General features: G+C 44.4%; 1 long non-coding RNA gene across 1 annotated transcript in view; it reads right to left on the bottom strand.

Annotated features, from left to right (window-relative positions):
- Nucleotides 1–14,271: 14,271 nt before the first annotated feature.
- The window catches only part of LOC115301052, an 11,163-nt gene continuing 9,672 nt past the window's right edge, over nt 14,272–15,762 (bottom strand). Inside the window, exon 2 of the long non-coding RNA XR_003912955.1 lies at nt 14,272–14,571. This is a non-coding gene — a long non-coding RNA (uncharacterized LOC115301052). The remainder of the gene's footprint in view (nt 14,572–15,762) is intronic.

Raw genomic sequence — 15,762 nt, forward strand, 5'->3', positions numbered from 1 at the left:
ATACATAGGGGCACATGTACCCCAGTGCTCATAGCGGCACTTTCTACAGTAGCTAAATCATGGAAAAAGCCTAAATGTCCATCACCTGATGAGTGGATCAAGAAGATGTGGTATATATTCACGATGGAGTACTACATGGCAATGAGAAAGAATGAAATCTGGCCATTTGTAGGAAAGTGGATGGATCTCGAGGGTGTCATGCTAAGCAAAATAAGTCATGGGGAGGACAGATATCATATGTTGTCACTCATAGGTCTAACAGGAGAAACCTAACAGGGGACCATGGGAAAGGGAAAGCGGGTGGGGGGGGGGAAGAGTTGGGGAGAGGGAGTGAGGCAAATCTTCAGAGACTTTTTTTTATTTTTTTTATGGTTTTTATTTATTTTTGAGCGACAGAGACAGTGCAAGCAGGGGAGGGTCAGAGAGAGAGGGAGATATAGAATCCAAAGCAGGCTGTAGGCTCTGAGCTGTCAGCACAGAGCCCAACGCGGGGCTCGAACCCACGAACGTGAGATCATGACCTGAGCCGAAGCTGGATGCTTAACCGACTGAGCCACCCAGGCGCCCCTTGAGAGACTTTTGAATGCTGAGAACAAACTGAGGGCTGAAGAGGGAGGGGGAAAGGGAAGGGAGATGATGGTCATGGAGGAGGGCACTTGTGGGGACGAGCACTGGGTGTTATATGGAAACCAACTTGGTAATACACTTAAAAAAAAAAAAGACCCTTAGGACAGAGCTCTGAGCTCGGCCTTCATGTTGGCCCTTACCGCCCACAGGAAGATCACCATATTCACTCCACTGCCAGGCCGGCTTACTCCCTCCAATGCTTACCCCGCACCCACCAGGGAATGGCCCTATTCTGCCCCATAAGCCATAAAAAGAAGACTGCAGGGAGATTCTGAATAAAGTTCTCAGCCCCACCAGGGAAGAACAATCTCCTCTCCCTCTAGGGGGGCTGGGTCTGGGTGTGACACCCGGAGCTTCCGCAGCAACAGTGCTCCCAACCCGAGGATGAGGCTGCGGGCTCTGGAGCCAGTGCTGAAGGGCGGAGGGGAGCTGGGTGCTCAGGGTCATCACCCAGCTGCGCGCCAACCTCTGGACTTTCCATCCTGTGAGAGAAAACCCTGTCCTTAGGGGTTTCAACTAGGTCCACTGCAGGTTTCCATTTTTACAAAAACAAAATGTAAAAGCCCAAGTGTTGAAGGGAAAATGCAAAATTAGAAATGAAATCTTTCTACACACAAGAGAAAGAGTGCATATACAAGGCTGTGGGTCCCAGCATGGAAAGAACACAAAAGTGGACACAATCTTAATATCCATCATTAAATGAATGGACACATGTCCATCACAAGTTATTGGTCAGATACAGGCACAATGCAACCTCCAAGGGACATTAAAAAAAGAACAGGAAAGACTCCTTGGCACCTATGTGAAAAAAGGAACTCTTCCACCCAGTGAAAAGGGTGGAGAACATGGTGAACAGTGCGCTTTACTATGTCCTAAAAAGGAGAGGGGGCGCCTGCCTGATCAGTCACAAGAGCATACAATTCTTGATCACAGGGTCGTGAGTTTGAGCCTCACGTTGAGCGTGGAGATTACATAAATAAATAAATAAATAAATGTTTTTAGAAAGGGGGGGGAAGAAAATATATAACATATGGAAATCTATTGTTGCACAGCGACTTACTCAAATATTTAGCAATTTAATACAAAACAAACATTTATTATCTCAGTTTCTGTGGGTCAGGAATCTGGCAGTGGCTTAGCGGGGTGCTTCGGGTTCAGTGGCTCGTGTGGCTATTGCCAAGACGTTGACCCAGGAGTGACATCAGTGACAATGGAGAGAAAGGGGCGCCTGGGCGGCTCATTCGGTTAGGCGTCCGACTTCGGCTCAGGTCATGATCTCACAGTTCATGGGTTCCAGCCCCACTTCAGGCTCTGTGCTGACAGCTCAGAGCCTGGAGCCTGTCTTCAGATTCTGTGTCTCCCTCTCTCTCTCTGACCCTCCCCTGCTCACACTGTCTGTCTCTCTCAAAAATAAATAAAAACATTAAAAAAAGTTTTTTTAATTAAAAAAAATGGAGAAATAAAGACCTCCAAAACTTCTCTCCTTCATAAAGACAATAGGAGACCTGGCAGAGAACTCCAGAAATTAACCAAGGGACTGAAGCAATCTAGAGACTTTTAATCAAGACAAATGGCTACATCTCAGTAAGAACAGTGAGCTTTGTGGCATTTTAACGTCTTTTTCCTACCTCCTCTCACCAGCTCTGACATACTCTTTAAAACCAATAGCTAATCACAGTGAAAAATAACAGCCCAACAGACAATGAGGCAGGAAGCGGGGGAAATTCTGGGGCTGAAGTCCTTAAAAGCTTCATCTGCACAGCACTGTCATTTTGTGACCCGCCTGGGGGCACCTGGCAGACCCCGTCCTCGAGGGTGTGTCCTGCTGGACGTGAGCTCATCTGATGATGAGCTCTTCCCTGCAGGTATGGGTACAAACGTTCAGAGACAATGGCTTGACTTGGTGGCTCCGGTGGGCAGTGGATAACAAGTAGGGCAAACAATAGGCTACCCGAAAAGGCTTACAAGTAAAAGTTAAGAAAGGACGTGTCCGTGAAGGCTATCAAAATCTCTGACACAGTCCTGAGAATCCAGAAGGCTGATGCATGGGTAATATCGTGTACGGACTCAGACAAAAGCTAAGGAGTCCCTGTCGCCTCTGGCTGACAATGAAACCCTATGCAAGCCCACAGTGAAGTCTGTGACAGAGACGTCAAGTGGCTGGCTGGGTGCTGAAGGCATGTCACCATGAGCATGTGTCACCATGAGCATGCAACCCGCCGGTAATGACCGGGAGACTTACTGGTTCCGGGCATCAGAAGAAGTCTCTAACCAATCATGAGCTGACCACTAACTGACCTGAGCAGAGACTTCAAATGGCCACATGGAAAAGAATACAGACACTACAGAATGACTTCAGAAAAGTCACTGAAGAATAAGTAACCCAGGGGCGCCTGGGTGGTTCAGTCGGTTAAACATCCAACTTTGGCTCAGGTCATGATCTCACGGTTCGTGGGTTTGAGCCCCGCATCAGGCTCTGTGCCGACAGCTCAGAGCCTGGAGCCTGCTTCGGATTCTGTGTCTCCCTCTCTCTCTCTCTCTGCCCCTCCTCCTCTCATGCTCTGTCTCTGTCTCTTAAAAATAAACATTAAAAAAAAAGAATAAATAACCCAAGCAGCTACAAAACCCTGTGGGGGTGAAGAATCAGATTTCCAGAGTTGCTGCATTATATTAAGTGTCCAGTTCAGTTTTCCACAAACTATTATGAGACACGCAAAGAAATAAAAAAGTATGATCCACACATGAGGGAATAAAACCATGAATTACAAGGGCTCCTGAGCAGACCAAAGACTTCACATCAGACACCTACAATATGTTCAAAGACCTAAAAAAAGAAGCAGTATCTAAACAACTAAGGTAAAATATAAAAACATCATACCAAAGAAAAGAGTATTAATAAAAAGATAGACATTATAAATAAAAAATAAACCAAATAGAAATTCTAGAGTTGAAAAGTAAACTAAAAGTTTACGGTGCGCCTGGGTGGCTCAGTTGGTTAAGTGTCCGGATTCAGCTCAGGTCACAATCTCACAGTTCGTGGGTTCAAGCCCCACATCAGACTCTGTGCTGAGAGCTCAGAGCCTGGAGCTGCTTCAGATTCTGTGTCTCCCTCTCTCTCTGACCCTCCGCTGCTTGCATTATCTCTGTCTTTCAAAAATAAATTTAAAAACATTAAAAATTTAAAAAAAAAACTAAAAGTTTACTAGAGGAGATTTGAGCAGCTGGAAGAAAGAATCTGTGATCTTGAGCAGATCACTTGGGATTACCCAGTCTTGAGACACAGAAGGAAAAAATAAGGACAACTGAACAGAAGCTCAGACGCTTCAGGGACAGCATGAAACCTGCCAACATCTGTGTGATGGGAATCACAGAATAAGAGAGGAAAGAGAAGGGGACAAAAAGAATATTGGAAGAAATTATGGCAGAAAAATTCCCCAGTGTGATGAAAATAATTCCTTTATCCTCTCAGGAAGTTCCATGAACTCCGAGTAGCGCACACCCAATGAGAGCTGTACTAAGGCACAACCAGACCGTGGAAACCTAGAGACGGAGAATCTTCCAAGTCAGAAGAGAGAAGCAATCCATCCCACATCCCGTACCAGGGTCCTCAACAGGAGTCACAGCTTATCCTAAACCGGAGGCCAGAAGGCAGTGAGGCGGCTCGGAGATGGAGCTGAGCATCCGCTAGATGAAGACTGGATGAGGACGATCGGAACACAAAAGAAGAGAGAAACAAAGCCATAAGGAGCAAACTTCTGTTTATTTCGAAAATAAAATTGGCATTTAATCTAAGCTACGTTGTTGTAAGGTGTGAACTGTATTGTTGAAACGTCCATCCTACCCCAGGCAATCTACAGACTCAACGCAATCAAAACACCATCCGTGGGGTGCCTGGGTGGCTCGGTTGGTGAAGCATCTTGACTCTTCATTTAGGCTCAGGTCATGATCTCGTGGTCGTGAGACTGAGCCCTGAGTTGGGCGCTGTACTCAGCGTGGAGCCTAAGATTCTTTCCATCCTTCTCCCTCTGCCACTCCCTTGCTTGCACGTGTGTGCTCTCTCTCAAAAAAATTAAAAAAAAATTTTAAGCCCAAGAAGGACGCTCTTCTGTTAAAACACCAACAGTATTTTTCATAGAACCACAACAAATAATCCTTAAATTTTTATGGAACCACAACAGATCCCAAATAGCCAAAGCGATCATCAAAAAAAACAAATATGGAGCTATCAGTCCCAGATGTCAATATTAGCATAAAGCTCTAATGACTAATACAGTATGTTACTGGCACAAAATAGACATAGATCAATGGAACAGGACAGACAGCCCAGAATTGACCCTCTACCTAATGGTAAATTAATCTATGATAAAGGAGGTAAGAAGGTACAAGGGGAGGAAGGACAGTGTCTCCAACAAATGGTGCTGGCAAAATTGGACAGCTACTTGCAAAAAATGAAACTGGACCACTTTCTTACACCTACACAAAAAGCCCTCAAAATAGATGAAGGACCTCAATGTGAGGCACATTGCTCCTTAAAGAAAACAGAGGCAATAATGTGCTTGACTTTGACCTAAGCAACATTTTTCTAGATGTGCCTCTTCAGGCAAGGGAAACAAATGCAAAAAATAAACTATTGGGATTACACCAAAATAAAAAGCTCTTGCACACTAAATAAAACTATCAAGAAAATGAAAATGCAATCTACTGAATGGGAAAGATATCCTGCAAATGATATATCAGATGAGGGGATAATATCCAAAATATATAAAGAACTAGTAAACTCAACACACACACCAGAAAAAACAAATACTGCTGGGTTTGTTGCAGTGTCATTTACAATAGCACAATATGGAAGCAACTCAAGAGTCCATCAGTAGACAGACAGATAAAAAGATGTGGCACATGTCTACAATGGAATATTTCTCAGCCATAAAAACGAATAAGGTCTTGCCATTTGTGACAACATGAATGAACCTAGAAGTCGTTATGCTAAGTGAAGTAAGTCAGAGAAAGACAAATGCCCCATCATTTCACTGTATGTGTGGAATCTAAACAAAACAAATGAATATCAACAATAACAAACAGATCCATAAATACAGAGAACTAGTGTTTACAAGAGGAGTGGGGGAGGGAGGAGGGGAAATGAGTGAAAGGGAGGGGGAGGTACGGGCGTCCAGGTATGGAATAAGCCATGGAGATGAGAGGTACAGCATAGGGATGTAGTCAGCGGTCCTGGAACGATGTGGGGGGGTGACTGACGGTCGTGACACTGTGGTGAGCACGGCATCATGTGCAGAGTAGCACAATCACTATATTTGGGCCTGAAACTAACACTGTGTATCCACTACACTTCAGTTTTTAAAAAGAATCTTAACTGGCATACAAGGTAATTAAACGGTACAGTAAAGAATATCTATAACACAAAAGAAGTCAGTCACAAAGAAACAGAGGAACAAGAAAGACAAAAGACATCTAGGAGGCAAGTAGAGAAAAGGAAGACCTAAATTCTGCATTATCAGGACTCACATTCAACTTAAATGGACTGAACACTTACAGTTAAAAGGTGGAGGCTGTCAGAATGCAGTTTTTGAAAACAATCAAACTATATGCTATCTACAAGAGATACACGAATTGGTTGAAATTAGCAGGCAGTAAAAAGATACACCATTCAGACAGCCGCTGAAATAGAACTGAAGTGGCTAAACTTCTATCAGACAAAATAGACTTTGAAACCAAACACATTGTGACTAGGGACAAAGAAAGATATTTTATAATGATAAAAAAGGACAATCTCTCAAGAAGATGTAACAATCATAAACGTATGTACTAAAAACAGAATACCAAAATACACAGAACAAAAACTGACAGAATTGGAGAATTAGACAATTTAACAGTAACTGTTGGGAGTCTTCATTATTCCACCTTTGACTATGGATACAGTAAGCAGACAAAAGATCAACAAGAAAATAGAAGACATGAACACTATCAGCCAACTATCCTTCAAAGACATGTATAGAACATTACGTCCACCACCAGAAGAACATTCTTCTAGAACCCAGGGAACATTCCCCAGGACAGAACCTATGATAAGCCAGGATACAAGTCTCAGTATGTTTAAAAGAACTGAGCTCATACTACGTATGTTCTCTAATCAAAATGGAAAAAAAATAAAAATAAAAACCGAAAAATGGAAAATTCACAAATATGTGTAAATTAAACAGAATCTTAAATCACTAAAAGACCAATGACTAAGTCACAAGGGAAATTAGAAAATATTTGGAGATGAACGAAGGCAGTAACATAAATGAAAATGTATGAAATGTACTAAAATAAGTTATAACAGAAAATGTTTTATCTGTAAATTATGTATTAAAATAAAAGACAACGCAAATCAATAAATTTCAACCTTCACAAGTCAGCAAAATAAGCGCAAATTAAACCAAAGCAAACATTAGGAAAGAAACACGATTATAATCAGTTGAATGTCTGACTCTTGATTTCAGCTCAGGTCACGATCCCAGGTCATGGGATCAAGCCCTGCATTGGGCTCCACACTGAGCGAGGAGTCTGCTTAAGATTCTCTCTCTTGTTCTGTCCCTCTCCCCCTGCTCATGCTCTCTCTCCCTTAAAAAAAAAAAAAATTTTTTTTTTAATGTGCTGAAAGGAAAAAACACCTACAACCGAGAATATTCTACCTGGCAAGTTTATCATCCAGAATAGAAGGAGAGAGAAAGTCTTTCTGAAACAAACAAGTTAAAAGAGTTCATCACTAAACCAGCTTCACAAGCTATGTGGAAAGTGACTTCTTTAAATGGAAAAGAAAAGGCCACAACTAGATGAAAACTATGAAAGGAAATACTTTGTGAGTGAAAGCACACATGGAGCAAATGTAGCACAACAAGTATTTATAAAGCTAACATAAAGGATAAAATACAAAAGTACTAAAAACCTCAGTTAAGGGGCCTCAAAGTAAAAGGACGTGAAATATGAAAATTTATACAAAAAATGTGGAGTTTATACTTAGGATGTTATATATGAACTTCATAGTAACACAAAAAAATAAAGCCAAGCAAAGACTAAAGAGTCATCAGTCACAAGGAAAGAGCGAGAGAAGGAAGGAACAGAGAAAAACTACAACAACAACAACAACAAAATAGCAGAAATGCATACTGTTCAATCATGAATTCAACGTAAATGGTCTAAATGCTCCAATCAAGGCACTGGGTAACTGCACGGATTACCACCAGCACCACAAACCCCGTCTCTGTGCTGCATACAAGAGACTCATTTCAGACCTACAAGACATACACAGACTCAGAGCGCAGGGATGGAGAAACACACTCCACACAAATGGAAGTGAAGAAGAAGAAAAAAAAAGAAGCTATGGTAGCAATACTCCTACCAGACAATACAGACTATAAAACAGACTCTAACAAGAGACAAAGAAAGACATCACAAGATAAAGGGATCAACCCAACAAGAGGATGTAGCAATTGCAAATAGCTATTCACCCAACAAAAGAGCACCTAAATACATAAAAGCAAATATTAACAGGGGCGCCTGGGTGGCTCAGTCGGGAATGCATCCAACTTCGGCTTAGTCATGATCTTGGGGTTCGTGGGTTCCGGCCCCATGTAGGGCTCTGTGCTGACAGTTCAGAGCCCGCAGCCTGCTTCAGATTCTGTCTTTCTGTCTCTGCCTCTCCCCCACTCATGCTATCTCTTAAAAATGAATAAATGTTAAAAAAAAATTTAAGAGCCAAATATTAACAGACGTGAAATAAGAAATTGACAGCAAAACAGTAATAGGAGAATTTCATACCCCACGTTGATCAATCGATTGATCATCCAGACGGAAAATCATCAAGGAAATAGTGGCTGTGAATAACACGTTAGATCAAATGGACCTAACAGATATATACATAACATTCTCTCCACTAATAACTGAATACGTTTTGTTTTGTTTTCCAAGTGCACATGTAGCATTCTCCAGGGTAAATCCCATGTTAGGCCACAAAATAGGATGCAGTAAACTCAAGTGACTGAATTATACTGAGCATCTTTTCTGGACACCAGTGTATGAAACTAAAAATCAGTTACCAAAAACAAAAACAACAACAAAAAATAGGGGGGAAAACCCCACAAACACAGGGAAACTAAACAGCCAAGGAGCCAATGAAGAGATCAAAGGAAATTAACAAATACACGGAAGCAATGAAAATACAAATACAGTCATCCAAACTCTTTGGGATGCGGCCGAAGTTGTTCTACGAGGGAAACAGGCCTAGCTCTGGAGACAAGAAATACCTCACTCTAACCTTACACTTAAAAGAGCAAGAACAGTTTCAACAACATGGATGGAGCTAGAAAGTATAATGCTAAGTGAAATAAGTTAATCAGAGAAAGAGGAACACCATATGACTTCACTCATAAGTGAAATTTAAGAAACAAAACAGCAAGCAAAAGGAAAGGAGAGAGACCAACCGAAAAACAGACTGTTAACTAAAGAAAACCAACAGACGGGGACCAGAGGGGAGGCGAGGGGAAGGGTAGGTAAAGTAGGTGAAGGGGGTTAAGAGCGCACTGATGATCACTGACACATCGAACGGTTACACCACATACTGTACACGTGAAAGGAACATAATACTGCATATTAATGACGCTAGAATCAAAATCTTTTAATTTAAAAAAATTTTGAGGGGCGCCTGGGTGGCTCAGTGGGTTAAGCATCCAGCCTCATCTCAGGTTGGATCTCATGTTCGTGGGTTCAAGCCCCACATCCGGCTCTGTGCTGACAGCTCGGAGCCTGGAGCCTGCTTCCGGTTCTGTGTCTCCCTCTCTCTCTGCCCCTCCCCCTCTCATGCTCCATCTCTCTGTATCAAAAATAAATAAAACTTTAAAAAAATAAATAAAAAGTAAAAAATTTTTGAAAGACCAGGAAAAGAAGAACAAAGCCCAAGGTTAGTAGAAGGAAAAAAAATAATAAAGACTGGAGCAGGAATAAATGAAAAGAGACTAAAAAAAAAAAAAAATAGAAAAAGTTCAGCAAAACCATGATTTAAAAAGATAACCACAACTGATAAACCTTTAGCAAGATGTGTCAAGAGAGAGAGGACCTAAAGTCAGGAATGAAAAAGAAGCAATAACCAACACCACAGAAATTCAAAGGATTATAAGCCACTACTACGAAAAATTGTATGCCAACAAATTGGACAACGAGAAGAAACTATAAATTCCTAGAGACATACACTCTCCCAAAGCTGAATCAAGGAACAGATTATCAGAACAGACCAATTGCTAGTAATGAAATTGAACCGGTAATCAAGATGCGCCCCAAAACAAAAGTCCAGGACCAGACTTCACAGGTGAATTCCACCAAACACTTAAAGAAGAGTTAATACCTATTCTTCTCAAACTATTCCAAAATAGAAAAGGAAAACTTCCAAATTCACTCAATGAGGACGGCATTACTCTGATACTAAAACCAAAGAGGGCACAAAACGAACATAGATGGAAAAATCCTCAACAAAAGTAAACCAAATTCAACAATACATTTATGAAATCATTCTCAGCGCACCTGGCTAGTTCAGTGAGTAGAGCATGTGACTCTTGATCTTGGGATTGTGAGTTTGAGCCCCACGTCGAGTGTAGAGTTTATTTTTAAAAAAAAGAAAATCATTCCCCATAACCAAGTGGGATTTATTTCAGGGATGCAAGGATAGGTCCATAGTCACGAAGCCATGAATGTGACACATTGCATAACGAGAACGTATAAACACCGTCATCACTTCAGCAGGTGCAGAACAAGCTCTGGACAAAACTCAACATCTATTCATGATGGAAACTCTCAAACACGCGGGTCTCGAGGGAACGTACCTCAACGTAAAACAGGCCTTTTATAAAAATCCCATGGCTGCGATCATACTCAACGGTGAAAACACAACTTTTCCTGTAAGATCAGAAACATGACAAAGATGTTCATTCTCACTTTTTTTTTTTTAGTGTTTATTTATTACTGAGAGAGAGAGAGAGAGAGAAAGAGAAAGACAGAGGGCACGCAGGGGGGGAGCAGAGAGAAAAGGAGAATCCGCAGCAGGCTCCAGGCTCCGAGCGGTCAGCGCCGAACAGGGCTCGAACCCACAAACGGTGAGATCATGACCTGAGCTGAAGTTTGACTTAACTAAGCCCCCCAGGCGCCCGTCATTGTCACCACTTTTATTCAACATGCTACTGGAAGCCCTAGCCACAGAAATCAGGCAAGAAAGAGAAGAGGCGTCCACATTTGTAAGGAAGAAATAAAACTAACATTGTTTGCAGATGACATGATACTAGAAAGCCTAAAGGCTGCGCTATGAAAACTGAGAAGAGAATTCAGCAAGTTGCAGGATACCAAGTTAATGGACAGAATTGCGTTGCATCTCTATGCACTAACAAAGCAGCAGATGGAGGAATCAGCAATCTCATTTACAGCTGCACCCAAAAGAATTAAACCCCTAGGAATAAACCTAACTAAGGAGGTAAAATACCTGTACTCTGAAAACTATAAAATACTTATGAAAGAAATTAAAGATGACCCAAATGGAAAGGTATGCCATGTTTATGGGTTGGAACAATACTGTTAAAATGTCCGCGTGACCCAAAGCAATCTAAAGACTCAATGCAATCCCTACAAAAATACTAACAGTATTTTTCACAGAATACCGATAATCCTAAAATGTGTATGGAACCACAAACGTCCCCCAGTTAGCCAAAGACTCTTCAGAAAAAAGAACAAAACTGGAGGTTCACAATCACAGTCACAGATGTCAAGACACACTACAGACCTATGCCAGTCAAAACAGCACAGCAGTCGCACACAAATATAGATCACTGGACCAAACGTAATCCGTGACAAAGGAAGCAATAATATACAGTGAAGACAGTCTCTTCAATACAATAAACGCAAAATGGAGGAAATACCTAAATGTGACACACGACACTGTAAAACTCCCAAAAGACGACACAGACAGGAATTTCTTTGACATCAGCCTTAGCAACATATTTATGGATATGGGAAACAAAAGCAAAAATAAGTTACTGGGGCTACATCAAATAAGAAGCTTTTGTACAGTAAAAGAAACCCACAAAATGAAAAGACAAACCACTGAATGGGTGAAGATACTTACAAATGATGTGTCTGATAAGGGGTCAATATCCAATACATATAAAGAACTTATACAACTCGACACCGAAACAAACAAAACAAAAAACAAAAAACCATCCAAATAATCTGACTTAAAAATGGGCAGAGGACCTGAATGGACATTTTTCCAAAGAAGACATACAGATGGCCAACAGACACTTGAAGAGATGTTCATCATCACTGATCATCAGGGAAATGCAAATGAAAACCCCAGTGAGGTATCACCTTCCCCCTGTCGGGATGGCTAGTATCAAATAGACAAGAAAAAACAACAGTCGGTGAGGATGTGGTAGAAAGGGCGCCCTCGTCTGCTGCTGGTGGTAAATCCGTGCAGCCACCACGGAAAAGAGGGGAGCTTCTCAGAAAATTAAAAACGGAACTAACGTACAATTTGGTAATTCAACTACTGGGTATTTAGCCAAAGGAAACAAAAACCACTAATTCAAAGATAGCTGCACCTCTGTGTTTACTGCAGCGTTATTTACAGTAGTCAAGATACGGAAGCACTCTAAGCGGCCATCAGTAACTGAATGGATACAGAACTGTGGTGTGGATGCACAGTGACACATCACTCAGCCATAACGAGGTCTTGCTGGTCATGACAACATGGATGGACCTAGAGGGTACAATGCTAAGTGAAATAAGTCAGAGAAAGACAAATGCCGTATAAATCTAAAGAAACAAAATAAATGAAAGGAGAAACAAAGAAAAAGCATAAACAGACCCCTAAGTACAAACTGGTGGTTGCCAGTCCCCCCCCAACCCCTGCAGGGAAGGGGCAGGTGGATGGAGAAAAGGGTGAAGGGGAGAGGGAGGTCCAGCCTTCCAGTTACGGAACGAATCAATCATGGGATAAAGGCACAGCCCAGGGAGTACATCAGTGGGACGGTCACAGTGCCGTCTGGGGACAGCTGGGACCCGCACTTGCGGTGGGCACAGCGTATCAAGTGCAGCTGTGGATCACTGTTTGTACCCCTGAGATTAATGTAACACTGGGGGTCGACTACACCTCAAGAAATAAAACAGTAAATACTCACCAGGTTGTCGTGAAGAGCAAATGAGGGGCCATGCAGGGACGCAGGGGTGGCTCAGTCGGTTAGGCATCGGACTTTAGCCCCACCGTGGTCTCACGGCTTGTGAGTTTGAGCCCCATACTGGGCTCCGTGCTGGTAGCCCTCTGGGTCCTGTCTCCCCCTCGCTCTGCCTTTCCCCAACTTGTGCTCTCAAGCCCCCTCTTTCAAAAGTAAACATTTAAAAAAGTGAAAGGACATGCAGAGGTCACGTGGCAGCGCGGCCAGCACCTAGTACGGGCTCAGTAAATACTTGCTGCGCATCATCAGCGAGCGTATTCCCAGTGCCGCGTCCTTAAGAAACACCATTCGAAAGAATCATCACAGCTGTAGGTACCAGGAAACCACCTTCTTCTGAGAGACCTGCCTTTGGCCGATTCATGAGGAGCCCGCCACGCAGACCCGAAGTCTGACCCGTGAAGTCAGAGATCGCTGAGAACATGGCCTTTGACTCGGTCTTCCCAGAAATATTCAGGACTGTGCTAGTGGTTCTGGAGAGAGAGAGACCCCGGGAGGGCGGCGGGCCACCAAGCAGAGCGTCACTCACCAGGCCCCTGGGTGCCCTCGCTGCCCCTCCCTCCCACCCCACACGACAACGCGGGCGGCCAAGTTCGCCTGGCCCTTTACTCCACGGACAGGAGCTCAGTCCCTCTCCTGTGTGTATTGTGGGCTTTCAGGCACTCACTCCCGCTTCATGGCCACCTTCGAGCTCACTTTCTGAGGATACTGTCAGAGCTGATGCAGGTGAAACAACATAATTCTGGAAGATTCAGAGCTGGCATGCGGCCTCTGCTGCCCAGGAAGATCTTGGGGTCCAAGGACAGCAGAAAGGAACACTGTGCAAGGGTTCCATCAACCTGAGGAAAACGCTGCACCCTGACAGCTAGGATTTTAAAAAAGGCAGGGGCGCCTGGGTGGCTCAGTCGGTTAAGCCTCCGGCTTCGGCTCAGGTCAGATCTCACCTTCGTGGGTTCGAGCCCCGCGTTGGGCTCTGTGCTGACTGCTAGCTCAGAGCCTGGAGCCTGCTTCCGGTTCTGTCTCCTTCTCTCTCTGACCCTCCCCCTCTCATGCTCTGTCTCTCTGTACAAAAAATAAATTTTAAAAAAACATTTAAAAAAGGCAAAGCTGTTACTGTTCTCTTCCAAATGAGAACGTGTTGGCTCTACTGGGCAGAGAGAGAAAAGGAGCCTGTTTGGAGCCAGCCCGATACGTCACACGCCAGGCTTCGATTATTCATATGAAATGAAGAAACTCTAACTTCTGTCACAAAAGTATTCACTGGGTTTCAGCTGTCTTTAAAATGTTTAAACCACAGGTCCTGAAACCTAAAGAATTCCCCAGAGATCTTCAACTGAAAATAAACTTATTAAAACAAAGAAAAGCAAACCAAAAAGAATTAGAAGGGTTTGTGTGGTAAACTTGTTGAGAAACCTGAAACCACTCAGTAAGCTCCACGTAAGATCGGCTCAGAGAGACCCCCCGGGACACATCTGTTTTATGAGAGCGAGCCCCGAGCAGGCTCTGGATCCAGGCAGAACTCTGAAGCTTGACCTCAGAACTTGTCGGGCACACGGTGTGGAGGGCTGACCCGGGGGAGAGAAAGGCCTCGGAGGGGACGGAGCCATTTTGGTGGAGGGGGGGGGGGGGCAGTGCAGCACACAGGATCGCCCACGAAAAGCACTTGCCCCAAAAGTAGCTGCAGAGAAAGAGGGAGAAGGAAAGAGTAAAAACACTCGCAGGGGACTGGACAAAAATGTAAAAGTCACCTTGGGAGTCACCTTGGGATGGCGACCGAGCGGCCATTTCTCTGGGGGCTGGAGGAGAACACGTGCACAGACGACCCCCCCCCACCCCTCACCTGCAGACCTGGAATGTCCTGCCCCATTTGGAAACAGCCAATCATGAAGCTCCAGTTTTCCTCCACCCCAAGGAGGCAACCTATCCTGTCCCGTCACCCTAAAATGCCCTTACTTGGTAATCTGCCCCCCAGGACCAAACCCGGAACCCCCTCACCCATAAAACCCCGCCCCTCTCAAACTCCCCACCCCCCGGGTCATGGGACCTCGCCCGGGAATCGCAGATCCCAATAAAGGCTTTCTTGGCTCCGTAACCTGGTCTCTTTCCTCTCTTCTCTGCCTCCATCTATTAAGTCTTACAAAAAGAAAAAACCTGTTCCCCAAAACCACCGCCCCGGAGAAAGAAGGGGGTTTCACCACCACCAGGGTTCTATGGAGAGAGGAGCGCAGAGTTGGAATGTTCGGGGCTCAGTGCCTGGCAGTGCTTGGTTAGGAAGGGGGTGAAGCCCCAGGAGAGGGTCGGGAGGGTCCATGTGCCCACAGGGAGAAGTGTTTCCCCTGCGTGGAGGGCACTTAGGTAGGGGCCATCCGGCCTGCCCGCGGGCAAAGGTCCAGGGGACCCGGGAGGGCGGCCCCGACGACTGATACTGGTACAAAGACCCCAGAGCGCGGCCAAGTGTGGCATCGGCTGCCGGTGGTTATTCCCATCAATTCTGAACTCCGCAGCTGCGCAGCCAGCAAACATGGTCTGGGACAAGTCGGCACCCAGCCAGTGCTCGGGGGACCCTCCCCTGGGCAGTCCAAGCTGCAGGGGTCTCTGCACTGAAGGGTTTGGAAACACAGGCCCATCGGAGGCAAAACTCTGGAGGGAGGCAGCACCTGGCAGGCACATGGCCTGGACTTGGACTGCGGACGGTGGGGAGCAGACAGGTGGGGAGCTGGGACAAAGGAGGGGCGCATGGCCACGTGTCTGTGAGGGTGCGAAACACACACACACACACACACACACACACACACACACACACACACACACACACACACACACACACACACACACACACACACACACACACACACACACACACACACAC

This window comes from Suricata suricatta, chromosome 9 (assembly GCF_006229205.1).
Source record: "Suricata suricatta isolate VVHF042 chromosome 9, meerkat_22Aug2017_6uvM2_HiC, whole genome shotgun sequence".
NCBI lineage: Eukaryota > Metazoa > Chordata > Mammalia > Carnivora > Herpestidae > Suricata > Suricata suricatta.